The 12,205-nt window shown below is 39.0% G+C and overlaps 1 protein-coding gene and 1 long non-coding RNA gene across 7 annotated transcripts in view; both read left to right on the top strand.

Moving 5' to 3' along the window:
- The window catches only part of DLGAP2 (DLG associated protein 2), a 452,231-nt gene that overhangs the window by 37,876 nt on the left and 402,150 nt on the right, over positions 1–12,205 (top strand). The gene's annotated exons all lie outside the window — the stretch shown is intronic.
- Positions 700–10,675, top strand: LOC137470367 (uncharacterized). Its single transcript, XR_010997017.1, has 2 exons — positions 700–1,926; positions 10,535–10,675. It is a non-coding gene; the product is annotated as an uncharacterized lncRNA (long non-coding RNA).

Consider the following 12,205-nt stretch of genomic DNA (forward strand, 5'->3'; position numbering starts at 1 on the left):
TATGGCCTTGGCCAGCTGGGGTCAGCTCGCCTGGCTATGCTTCCTCCTGGCTTTCTGTGCACCTGCTCACTGGCAAAGCGTGGGCCACTGCAAAGTCCTTGACTTAGGGTAAGCACTATTAGCAGGAACTCAGACATCTGTGGTGTGTCAACGTTATTCTCAAAACACGGCACTGTACCAGCAACTAGGAAGAAAATTAACTTTATCCCAGCCCAAACTAGGACATCCTAGTAGGAAAATTTTTAGCAGGGGATGGGGGTAGGGGGTAAAGGGAGGTGTGTGTTTAGTTATCTACATTTCTTCGAGCTTTTGGAGTTGTTATAAATGGATTGAACGATTCTACAAAATGATAATAATTTTCTACTGTAAGGGTTTTTTTTTTCCCCCAAACTCATATTTCAAGAAATAAAATGAGCCATTTTGAGCCCTAAGGCCATTTTAGGTGTTCATCTGCTGTTGGGATTTGATTTAGTTTTATTACATTGAAAAAATCAATATGTTACTGTAATTCAGAAAATGCTTCAACTGAACTAGATGTAAGCCTTTTTTTCTTTTCTTTTCTTTTTTTTTTTTTTTTTTTTTTTTTCTGCTCAGTACTTTGTTAATGTTGCTGTAAGAAGGAAAGCAGTACCTGAAGTACAATTTTGGATTTTGGTATCTTAAGATAGAGGGGATTATAAACTACATTAGCTATAAATAAATTTAGATATCATACATGGTGCATACAGTAGATCTAGTGCAGCTCTGTATTTTCCATTTTCTTTGTGTGTCATTTTTTGTTAGTAAATATTTATGTAGTCTCTGTTTATGAACATATAATTATATCTAAAAATGTAGAAGAGAAGTTATCACAGCATCATTTTCAAATCCTGTTTAAACCATCTGCTTTCTAGGTGTTGACTTTGTTTTCTGACTACGTATAATAACCATAGAATAGTGAAAAATAATAACAAAAGTGAAAATGAGATGCATGCAGTAAAAAAAAAATGCAGTTTAAATTATTTAGCACATATACTTTTAGAATACATTTTGATAGCAGAAGTGTTCCTGGAGGAATTAAGGTGGCAAAACAGGAATTTCATGGAAAGAAACTTGAATATACCAAAGGAAATTAATCCAAGCCCTTATTTTTCAAATACATGCTTCAGATTGGGTAAAGTTTATTGTTTCCTTTGTATTGTGTATTCACTAACTTAGAAATACTGCATTAGTTTTAATGGCTCCTGTTCTGCTTTGTAAGTAAACTATTGCCATTAGCATGAGTGGGCTACTTCCCTTTGCAGTGATTTAAAGAATTAAACTACCAGATTAAAATTAAATTTATCTACAGCCTTGCATTCACAGGCTGAGACTGAGATGTAAATATATCTTCCTTCCTTACAAGGAGGAAGATACACATTATCCCATGCAAAGTAATCCAGTAAGGAATACATTATGAATGATTCATAAGGACCATGACCTTTTCCAGGACCAGCCATTTAAATATATTTATTTGAATATAAGGTGGCTGTAATCTTGAAAGCCATCCCCTTTATACTCTTGGGGTTTTTTTTCTAATATTTCTTTTGTAGCCACTCTTGCTGACCTGAATAAAAATATTATTATTTTCAATGTTCTTTTCTTAGGTGTTCTTTTCTAAGCACGTAACCACCAGATGCTGTGGTTTTTCTGGAGTAGACCAGCTGCAAACATACAATGACCTCAAAAGTCATGCTTTCAGTTCACTGTTTGTGAATATGTGGCCCCAGTGTGCCTTTGAATGATATTTTGTACTATTTTATCTTTCAGCTTGTAATTTTTTCAGCATCGGATACTTTACAGCTACAGATCTAGTAAGTTACTTGACGAAATATCTGGCACCTGATATGAATGCATGCAGTTATCCTGATGGCCAGAACTCACTGCTAACTACAAGAGCCACGCAAAGTAAGAAGCCTGTGTGTTTGGAGGCTCAGAGTCCAGTCTGTGCTTTGTGAGGCTTAAGCAGAGCTTAAGCTACTCAAAGGTCTTCCATCCTCACTATGCCCTAAAACCATTTAAGAACCCAAGCCAGTGGTTCTGAACCTTCTCTGTATATCATGGCAGAGCAAGTTTGGGGAATCTGGAATCTTCCCATGGATATTATCACCTTTGCTAGGATACTCCTAAGGCTGAGGAAAGGAAAATGATGTCAGGGAAGGGGGGGGGGGGGGGTATAAATTTCTATAGGAATAACTCCAGCCTCAGAAATAATTGAAAAAAAAAGATGAAACCCAGGAAAATTTAGTAATGTTGTGTTTCTTTAGAAAGAAAAGTACCAAGTAAAACTGGGGACAGGACCAGTGCATTGTATTTGCTTTTGGCAAACATGATATGGAACCTTTGTATTGCGATCAGATAAATTTACTTTGCAAGAGTAAATTTTTGCTGCAGGGGAAGGGTGTGCACATAACAGATTTAGTGGAATATGTGTTTTGTATTTAAATATATAAATTAGAACTGAGTGCAAAATGCTGTTTGCACATCAATAATTGCTTTGTGTCTGACTGCCAGCCAGGCTTGACTGCTCAGCAAACACCAAAGAGGGGCTGATTGCTGTCTTCATATCTGCTCTTTGTCCTTGACTACTGCATGCAGTTTTGGCTTGAAAAATGTGGTTTTGCTGTAGAGTAACTGATTGACACAAACCTTCCTGAGGTAAAGTCAGTGTAGGGAAAATCCACTATAGGTTTTTCTCCAAAATTGAAGTATCTTGAGGATAAATTACATCTCTGGCATGGTTGATCCCACATAGTTTATGACATGATGCAGCTAAAATGCTTTTTCTTCATCATAGCGTCATGTTACGCAGCTTATATGTTAGCTACCTTCCAGGGTCGTATTATAGTTTTTTCTGGCTGGGGGAGAAAAATCTTCCAGCAGAGCTCCACAAGAGTTGATAACTCCACTGTCATTTGAAGTGGAGCATGGATTTATGTCTCATTTTGGTTAGGCAGTTGGACTGTGACAGTCTAAATTTCAGGCAAAAGCAAGTTTTTTCCAGGACTATGGACATGGATGTTATTTATCCTCATGGCCAATACAAGGAACTTTTTCTCTTTGGTGTGCATGTAATAAACTTCAGTGACAGATCCCTATATTTACTTCTGTTGTATTTCAATCAAGCCACACAGAAATTCACCACAGATCCAAATTATAGAGAGGACTAAACCCATTAGTCCTTTTAAAAATAATAAATAGCAATCAAACTTGGAGTTACTCAAATAAAGGCTGCAATTAATATATCACTGATACAAACCAAGGAGATATTTTTATTTTCCTTACGCTGGTTTGAAAAAAAAAATTACCAGAAATGGGCAAACAGCAGCAAAGGGAAAGAAGGATAGAGAAAGTTCTGGAATAACTTCTGAAAGGTACATGGCCTGGAATGGGCCAGGCTGGGAAAGAAAAAGCTGGGAGAGATCTAAAAACACAAGTAATAGGAAAAAGGTGAGCAAAGAAACCTCTTTTTCCTCACATAGAAACAAGGAAACAAGGGAGCATCAGCACGAATTTGCAGGTGACAGGTTGGAGAGGTGCCAGGAGAGGGCTCTGCTCACAGTGAATAGACAAGTTGCAATACCTCTTGCTTCAGGATTCTTTGGGAGCCAGGCAGGAGTTTTAAAGTATTCCAGTGGGTGAATTCAGGGCAGGGTTAGGTTAACACAAGGGCTCTTAAACACAAATGGATCACCCCAGCTGCTGATATCTTCTGGCTGCTGTAACAATGCCTGAGGGTGCCCATAACATCTCCTCAGGGCTGGTGCAGGATATGTGGTGGATCTGGAGCTGTGTCAGACAAGGGAGCTGGAGGCCTGGTGGGTGTCTTTGGGCACCTGGCATTGGGAAACCTGGGGATCATGGGTATCCCAGCAGGGCATGAGCCAAGTGCCAGGGCTTAGGCAGCTCTAGTGAGATGTGATAGGTGTCTTGCTCAGTGGACAGGTGAAATGCTTGTGTTGCTGCAGCATGGGAGGCAGGTAGAGAGGGAGAATGTAAACAGCCTTAAAATGAGGGGAGAGCTGCCTTATGGTATGTACCAAGCAAAGCTATTCAGTTTTGTGTCTGAGCACTAAACTAGGAGAAACTGCAGGTTTTGATTTCTGAAATATCTCTTGGGTTGCCAGGATGTGTCAAATCTTTGAAACATTTTATTTAGGATTCACTAGCTTTGTAGGCTTAGGGCAGATTGTTTCCATTTTTCATGGTAATTTCAGCACAATTCTGGGCCTATTCTAGGGGCTGTCACTGCTGGGTGCAGTCAGTTCTGCTGGTGTGCAGCTCACCCTGCCCGGAGCACTTGGCTTTGCTGGTCCTGAGGAGCAGCTTCAGGGCACCACAGGGGAATGGGAACCCCATTTTTTTAGCAGTGAGCATGAGGCAAACCAGCACAAGGATCTGACCTCTCTGCCAGCACTGTAGGACACGCAGTGCGAGGGTGGGAACAACCTGGGCAATGCAGGAGACAATGGCTCTGGTTCTTTGCAGCCTGCTGAAAGCCTAGCATGTGTTTCATGTTCAGCAGCTGAGGTAAATGTAGTCAAGTCCTGTGCACTGATCCTGGGGCTGGTCCTTCCATCAGGGACAGAAGCCAAACTTGCTCTCTAAACACCAGCCCTTTCTCATGAGCTCATATGCCAGGAAATGGGCTCTAATTTACTTCCCAGATCTTAACATGCAGCACTTTGGCTTGCACGAATGTTCCCAGAGCTGTGCAAGGGCTTTGCTGTGCTCTTTGCTATTCTCTGTCTTTCTGCTGGTTGTGTGGAGAAGAGCATGGATATATTCCATGCCATTGCCCTGCATCAGCCATTGCCCTGTGCCCTGGAAGAGTAGAAATGCCCTGGAAGAGTAGAAGTTATGGATGGATGGCACAAAAGAGCAGAGAGGTAATGCTGCTTCAGACTTGCCTTGCTGTTACTTACCTGTTGCAGTGTGTTTTCTCTTTATGGTGGCCAAATCAGAACTTTCCATTGCAACACCAGGAATGCATCTGTCTTTGGTGGTTGTCTACAGCCAGTCTTTCTCCTTATGAGCCTTAAATTTTCTCTTACCGTTATTGCTCTATATTTACTGGGGAGTTTGTGAAGTGCTGTCTGAGAGTTACATGGGCTGTGAACTGCCTTGGAGAGCCACACATTTTGATTGTGGCAACACTTTCTGAAACAAAGCTTGTCACAGGCTGTAACTAGAGCCCACCAATAGTGGTACTGTTTTAATGCAGTTGAAATAGATTGAAATGAGCAACTCCAGTGATATAGGAGTTTAATTGATTCTTTGTTGATTCTGACTGATGTTTTATAAAGCAGTACATCACTTGGATAATGACCCTACTTTGCCATCTGTGTCATGGTCCAAAATTTTGATAAACTCTCTTGTTATAATCTCATACTTTTTTTACAATAACCACTCCTATATTATGCCAAACCACTGTGATATACACTTTAGTGTAAATGAAAGATAGGATCTTAAACAGACACCAAATACAAAATGCCTGAAAGACCAGAGATTTCAAATGTGTGTTTCTTTTTAAATAATTAAAATAAGCATAGCCTTTTGAAAAAAATATATCTATATATGTCCCTCAAGTTTTATTAGAAAAGTGACTTGCTGATTTTGTCATGAATGGTCAGGCTGAAACCTGTACTCAAATAATATAATCTAACTCAAAGGTTGTGGTTCCTGGTTGCTTACTTAACAGAACTAGATGGCATGTTTGCAGAGATAGAATCATAGAATTGTTTAAAGACTTTTGAGATCATTGAGTTCAGCCATTAACCTAACACTGCCAAGTCCATCACCAAACTGTGTCCCTAGAGTCTAGCTTTGCCTCATTAAATTCCACCTAGGTAGTCTGAAGTCTTTAGGATTTAGGGTAATTTAGTTGGTCCAAATAGCTACTGCTACTGGACTTTGTAAATGTGTATATATATGTATGTATCCTCTTGCCAAGGTCCCTGTTACAGAATTCACCACTACTTCTTACCTTTTTCTATGCAAGCTGTCTTCCCCTCACCTATTTTCCAGTTAGTGAATGTATGATATCATGTGGATTATGTGCTATTTTCTTAAACTTCAAATAAGGAAATTAGATCTGAGTGGGATTTTCCATGGTAGATTTAACCTAGAGTATGAATAAATATACCTCACAGCCTGTTTTTTATTCTGAGTTATGTTTGCTATATATGCTGAAAGATCTGTAAAATACAGTTTGATTGCTATTGGTTCCATTTAGTCTTCCTTTATAGAGTACTGTGTTATACCACACTAGAAATGCTAGCTAGCTCGTGTGCAGAGCAAGGCACAGCAGATGATAAGACCAGGCTATTTCATCAGAGCCTTGATGAATCAAGCAAGGATTGTACTTATTCTGAGCCCCGCCTTAGCAAAAACTCTCGTGGGCATTTAAAAAAACCCTCCAACAATGATACAAAAACCCCAACTCACTGTGCAAATCTCACAGGAATCAGAAGTTTCTTCATTCATTTGCTGAAGGGATAAAAGAGATGTCCCTCAGGGGAAAGGAGAAAAACTGCCATGTCATTTTGATTCAGGGATCAAAATGGGGTTGTTTGGTTTGATTTCTGCACTACCCTCTTCCTTCTCCTGTTTGTATTGAGAGCAGCAAACCCCACAAACCATGCTCCAGCTGTGCTCTTCAAAGACAGTTCCTTTCTATTAAAGTTCAAATTGCTCTGTACCTCAAGATATGATAGAAATAGGAAGTTATTTTGCAGCAGCTGTGATCTCCTGCCTAAATCCAAGAATTTACAAGACATGCAATTATTTATCTGTGGGGTTCATTCTGTGAAACTGTTTTCCCACTAGTACTGTGCATAAAGCAAGCATGCTGGAGAGCAGCCCAAATTTCTAGCAATTAAATAACAGCAGCACTCCCAGCTAAATATGGAGGTATTCAGTTCCCTCTCCTGTTGAAAGGGGCTCAGTCTTCTGTCTTCTAGTTTACCAGAAACTGGTCTGAGTGTCTTAGTTCATTCTTTTCGGTGAAGTCCTTTGGAGTTTCTCCTTTTTGCAAAAACAATTAAATCTTAATGGATCAAGATTAAGAAAAAAAAAGTTAAAGCTGGTTGTTGAGGGTATTTCTCTGAGGAAGGGGTTGCCTTTGCTCTGAATGCTTAGTGCTCCATACTTACTGAAATAGTTACATATGCACTACAAGAAGAACTAATTTTTAACTATCCCATTCCGTGTATTTTTCTTTCTCTGGTAAAAAAATACCAAATAAAAAATAACCCAAGGGAAAGAAACCAACAACTGCCCATTGAAGATAGAAGAGCTGTAGGAACAGGAATCAAGTTGCTTGACTCTAGTTAACTATGGAAACAACTTAAAACCCATTTCCTTACCTCCTGTCATTCTCTGAAATGTTCCAAAGTATTTTGTGAGAAGGAGCATAGGCTACCACATATGGAAGAAAATTCCAGCTGGGCAAGTCCAGGAGATTGAAAGTGAGTGCCTAAGGGAACTGTGCTTCAGGTCACATTGCTCACTCATTTCCATAGCCAAGGCTGTGCCCTTGTTCACTACAATGATCTCAGGATTCTCATTTTATGCAACTGTTTTCATGAGAAGATGCATTCCTAGTTCCCTAGTGGAGTTTTTCTGATTACAGTAGGTAATCAGAGGAGTAAGAGAGGACTGTTGAATCTAGCAGCACCTGGGCCCATAAATATGTCCCATTTTGCCTCCTTATCTGTCAATGAAACATACAGCACTCTATAATATGTGACTATATAATATCACAGTTATGCAAAATATAGAGTTGCTTATTAGGGAAATTATTCTAAACATATGCTTGATCCATGTTCACTGAGAGACACTAGAGCAGAGTGGCAGCAAGCATGACACAAGCATGGTGGGGCTCTGACAAGGAATCTGGAAGCCAAACCAGGGAAGAGAGAAGAGAAAACATCTCTTATTATCCACAGGGCTGGCAGCAAGCAGCTGGGCTTGAGCACATTGACCTTCAGTAATGCCATGTTCAAAGCTGTACACAATAATAATCTGGCTCTCCAATTTGGACAATAGCATTTCAGTCTAGACTTCATAAGAAGCTGTGTGATTTTTATGAATATCAGTCTCTGCCAGATTCTTTTGCATTAATCATCTATTTTGCATCTTGCAGGGGTTGCTGGGAACATGTCTCTTCTCACCAGATACTCCCACATCAAGTAGACTTGAGAGTACCGACATTCTATACCGTTTGTTACGATTAATGCTCTTCTGACCATTGCTTACATGCTAGACCTTACTTTGCACATATTTTCCCCATAAAATATCATCATTGACGATCTTCTGGAAAATAGTAATTGTTTAGGAATTCAGGTTTATTTTTAAGAAAGCATAGTTCACAGAGATGATTTGACCTCTTTCTCATTCCTGCCTAAGATTTTACATTTTCATCTATGCATACACCACTCAGCTGTTCTGTCAGTAGACTAAGTGATTGTGGTTGAGGTTCCATTTTTTCTTGTTTTCTGGTAACAGCTCCTTTTTAAAGTAAAACCCTGGACATGCTGAATGAAATGTACTTACTATAACTTTCATTGCCCATACTCTCAAAGCAAAGTTTTATCCAGTTGGGAACTTTGCTATTAGTGCTTCACACATTACCTTCTGCCCTGCTGCATGGAAGCTCACTGTCCCACTGGCTTGCAGATGTCCTTCCATTCCCATTTCCTCTAGGAGATGTCACGAGAATGACTTAATGGGAATTGATCTGTTCAGAGGGAGTGAATGAAATGTTTTATAGGCTGGCTACTGTCTTGTTAGTGAGAACACTCTTAAAACACAACGTGATGACAGCTAGGATAGTCAAGAAAAAGCTCAACTTCAACTGCTTGAAATGCCTCAGGCATTCAAAAAAAAAAAAAAAAAAAAAAAAACCAAAACAAAACATGGAGTTTCTGAAAGAATCTTTTTGGAAATGGAAATGAACTTTTCCCTTTGAAAATGAGCTGAGTATTGTAAACTCTGCAAATTTTCCAGCAAATTCTGCTGTACTTTTCTGAGTTCTGCCAGAACTTGGCAAATGAAGATAACCTGAAATGTGATATATTATTCTTAGCTCTTACAAAAATAGATTGCTTGAAATTTGGAATGCCATGTTAACAAAATCGTCTTCAACTTTATAGAAACACTTTAATGGAATACAGAAACAAGAGTTATTTCCTTATTTTATTTCATAATGGAGATGAATTAAGAAACTAGTTAAAATATGGCTAGCTTGGCCACAGTTAAGGAGTTTTTGAGGAACAAAGCCTTTTTTCACTTATTTAAAAAACTGACATAAAATATAGGAGGTTATTGTAGGCAGAAGTGCTCTGAGGTAATGAATTAAATCAAGCTAGTCTTAATTTGCTCCTTTATTTTAATGGCATTTCAAAATTCATATTCTACTTCAAGCAGAGATGGTCTTTACAATTTTATACTCTCTGAGAATGCAGGAAAAACCATAAATTGGAATTTGTACAGTGAACTGTCACTAAAATTTAGCTTTGTTCAGAGATTTGGAATAAAAATTATGCTATATGTAAGTCACATTAAGGCCTCTGTGGAGAATGAGGTTGTACAACTCTAAGATAATACATAATTGATTTTATCTTGGAAGTGTATGCTATTGCTCTTCTTTGTATCAGATGAATGAATCTGACAGACAAAATACTGCATTTAAAACACAAAAGATAATCATTATCCTTTGATTTCCTCCCTGTCCTTATGATACAATCTGAGTTCTTTCTCCTTATTTTCTCCTACCAGAACTCAAGTTAGGTTGCCTCATTTTCTCCTATTGAATTGATGGTTATTTAGGAGGTGTAGTAGCAATTGTATTATCATCAGCACTTCACCTTGAGAAACCCATCTGGAAGTGTGCATGTTCTATAGCAATTTCTTGGATCTCTTTGCATAATAATTACACTAATTATGATTGTATTCAGAATAAATGGCAAAATGGTAATAAAGGTGTTCATTCCCTATTGAGGAGAAGTGCACAGGAGCAGTAACAAATGGCACAGCTACCTTGACTCTTAAGGGCACTCCCTGTTTCTCCAGCCCAGCTCTCCCTTTTTGTGAAGTGTCTGAGTTCTGCTTGTTGTCTTGGCAAAAGACAGCCCACTCTCCGTGAAAGCTGTGACCCTGCCTTGGGTGATGGAAGTCTTCCAAGCTTTTCCAAGTTGAGTAATCCCCTCAACAAAAGCTATGGAGGAAATAGCTGAGGCTGCTTCTGAACCACTAATGTGAATCCTGGAGAGCTAAGAAGACTTCAGAAACTTCAAAAAGTGCTATAATACAATTCAATTGTCAAGGGTAGAAAATAGGACTAGAACACATACACAGCCCCTCTTACATGAATCTGGATTCCACTGTAATACTGGAACAGTTACCCTGGAAGGCTCAACAGAAAGGATAGGTTAACAAACATAAATAATGCCAGTCAATATGGTTTGACAGCAAGGAAGACTTGTCAAATAAATCCGTTATGTTTCTTTGACAGGACTATAGATTGGTTGATGGAAACAACTGTGTGGATACAGAAGCAATTTCATTTCTCTGAAGTATTTGGCTTGGTATCACAGGGTATTTTGATTAAAACCTACAACTGTGTGAGGAGGAATAAACAACTGTCTCATTTTAAGGTTTGACTATGTATTTTCCTGGAGAGATCTGCAGAGACTGGTTATTGACTGAAAGCTGCTCAGTACTTTGGCAGTGGTCTAAATGAAAACATGGCTGGTAGATCATGCAGAAGGCACACAGATGCTACAAAATTATGTAGATTTTTCTCTTAATAGTTTCTGTTCATTATTTTGCTTTGTTAATTCAAGTGCAATATAATGAATTGAGAATGAAGATTGAAGGCATATGAACAAGCAGTATGAGGCAGAAGCTGAGATGAAGCTTTGTCCCTGATGGCAGGGTGGCAGTCCAAGTGCTGCAGGATGCTGGTGGCATTCCCAGCAGACACAGAGGTGCTGGGGGGGTCCTGGGGGGCAACCCACAGCAGCAGAGGTGCAGAGCTCTGTGAAGGGCATGCCAGCAGGGATTTCTGTTTCTGGGGAAGGGAAGGTGAGGAGGTCCCCAGACCAGTGAACACAAATCCAGAGCAGAGTAAAAGGATCTGACCAGGAGCATGCTTTCCTACCTTGCAGGCAAAAACACAGCAAGAACCTATGGCTGAAAATTAAGTTAAATTAACATCAGTTTTGGTGAGGGACTTGGGGATTTAGCCTCAGCTCTCTATGTAGAGCTTGAAATATGAACATCAGCCTAGGTAGAAGTGGATGATACAGCAGGAAGAAGCAGATAATAAGCCTGAGGTCAGGCACCACATTTGCTACTCCTTGCTTCCAACCTCTCAGTATCTGCAACTTTTACAGCAATTACAGAATTTTCTTTCCAAATGTGTGTTTTATCTCTCCAAACATGTCTTTTCAGGTGAGGTGTGTGTAATTTCTCAGAGTGACAGTGCTATTACTGTACCTTCCAACTTAGGGAGAATTTTAAAATAGAAGTAAACTGGGCCACTTGTCTTAATAAGATAATAGGAAGTCCAGTCCAAAGCCTCTTGAAATCACTGGTAATTGATTTCTCTTTCAAAGGCTTCAGAAGAACCCAGCAAAATATAGAACAGACTATGCTCAAGTCTACTGACTAAAACAAGATATATACTATTATATGCATTTGAGATGCAGCATATGAAAGCATACTGTAAATTTCTAGTAGCACACTTTCAAATGTAAATATTCATCTGAATGCTTTTAGAAACAGCAATGATACTTGACAGTGAAGGCTGAGAACAATTTTTTTTTAAAAATCCACATTCACATGTTTATGTGTAGACTAGATAAATGTGTGCAAATATGCTTATAAATATTATAATAAAAATCTTTCATGCCTATTATCATACAATATAAAAGAAGCAAAATGCAAAACTGACTGGTGAGTAACTGTAGTATTTAAACCAGCAGAAGTAAACAATTTGTTTTCAAAATTCAGAATATATAGAATATATCTAGGAAATAAGGTGTATATTTGGAAAATAGAGTCAAGCTCACTGTGGTGCAATAATTTGCAATTTTTTGAGCCACAGAGTGCACTGCTGTGGATCCTGTGTAGTCAGCCTTTGCAGTCAATGGAGAGAACAGGCTTTCAGAGATGGCTCATC

Source organism: Anomalospiza imberbis, chromosome 3 (genome assembly GCF_031753505.1).
Source record: "Anomalospiza imberbis isolate Cuckoo-Finch-1a 21T00152 chromosome 3, ASM3175350v1, whole genome shotgun sequence".
NCBI lineage: Eukaryota > Metazoa > Chordata > Aves > Passeriformes > Viduidae > Anomalospiza > Anomalospiza imberbis.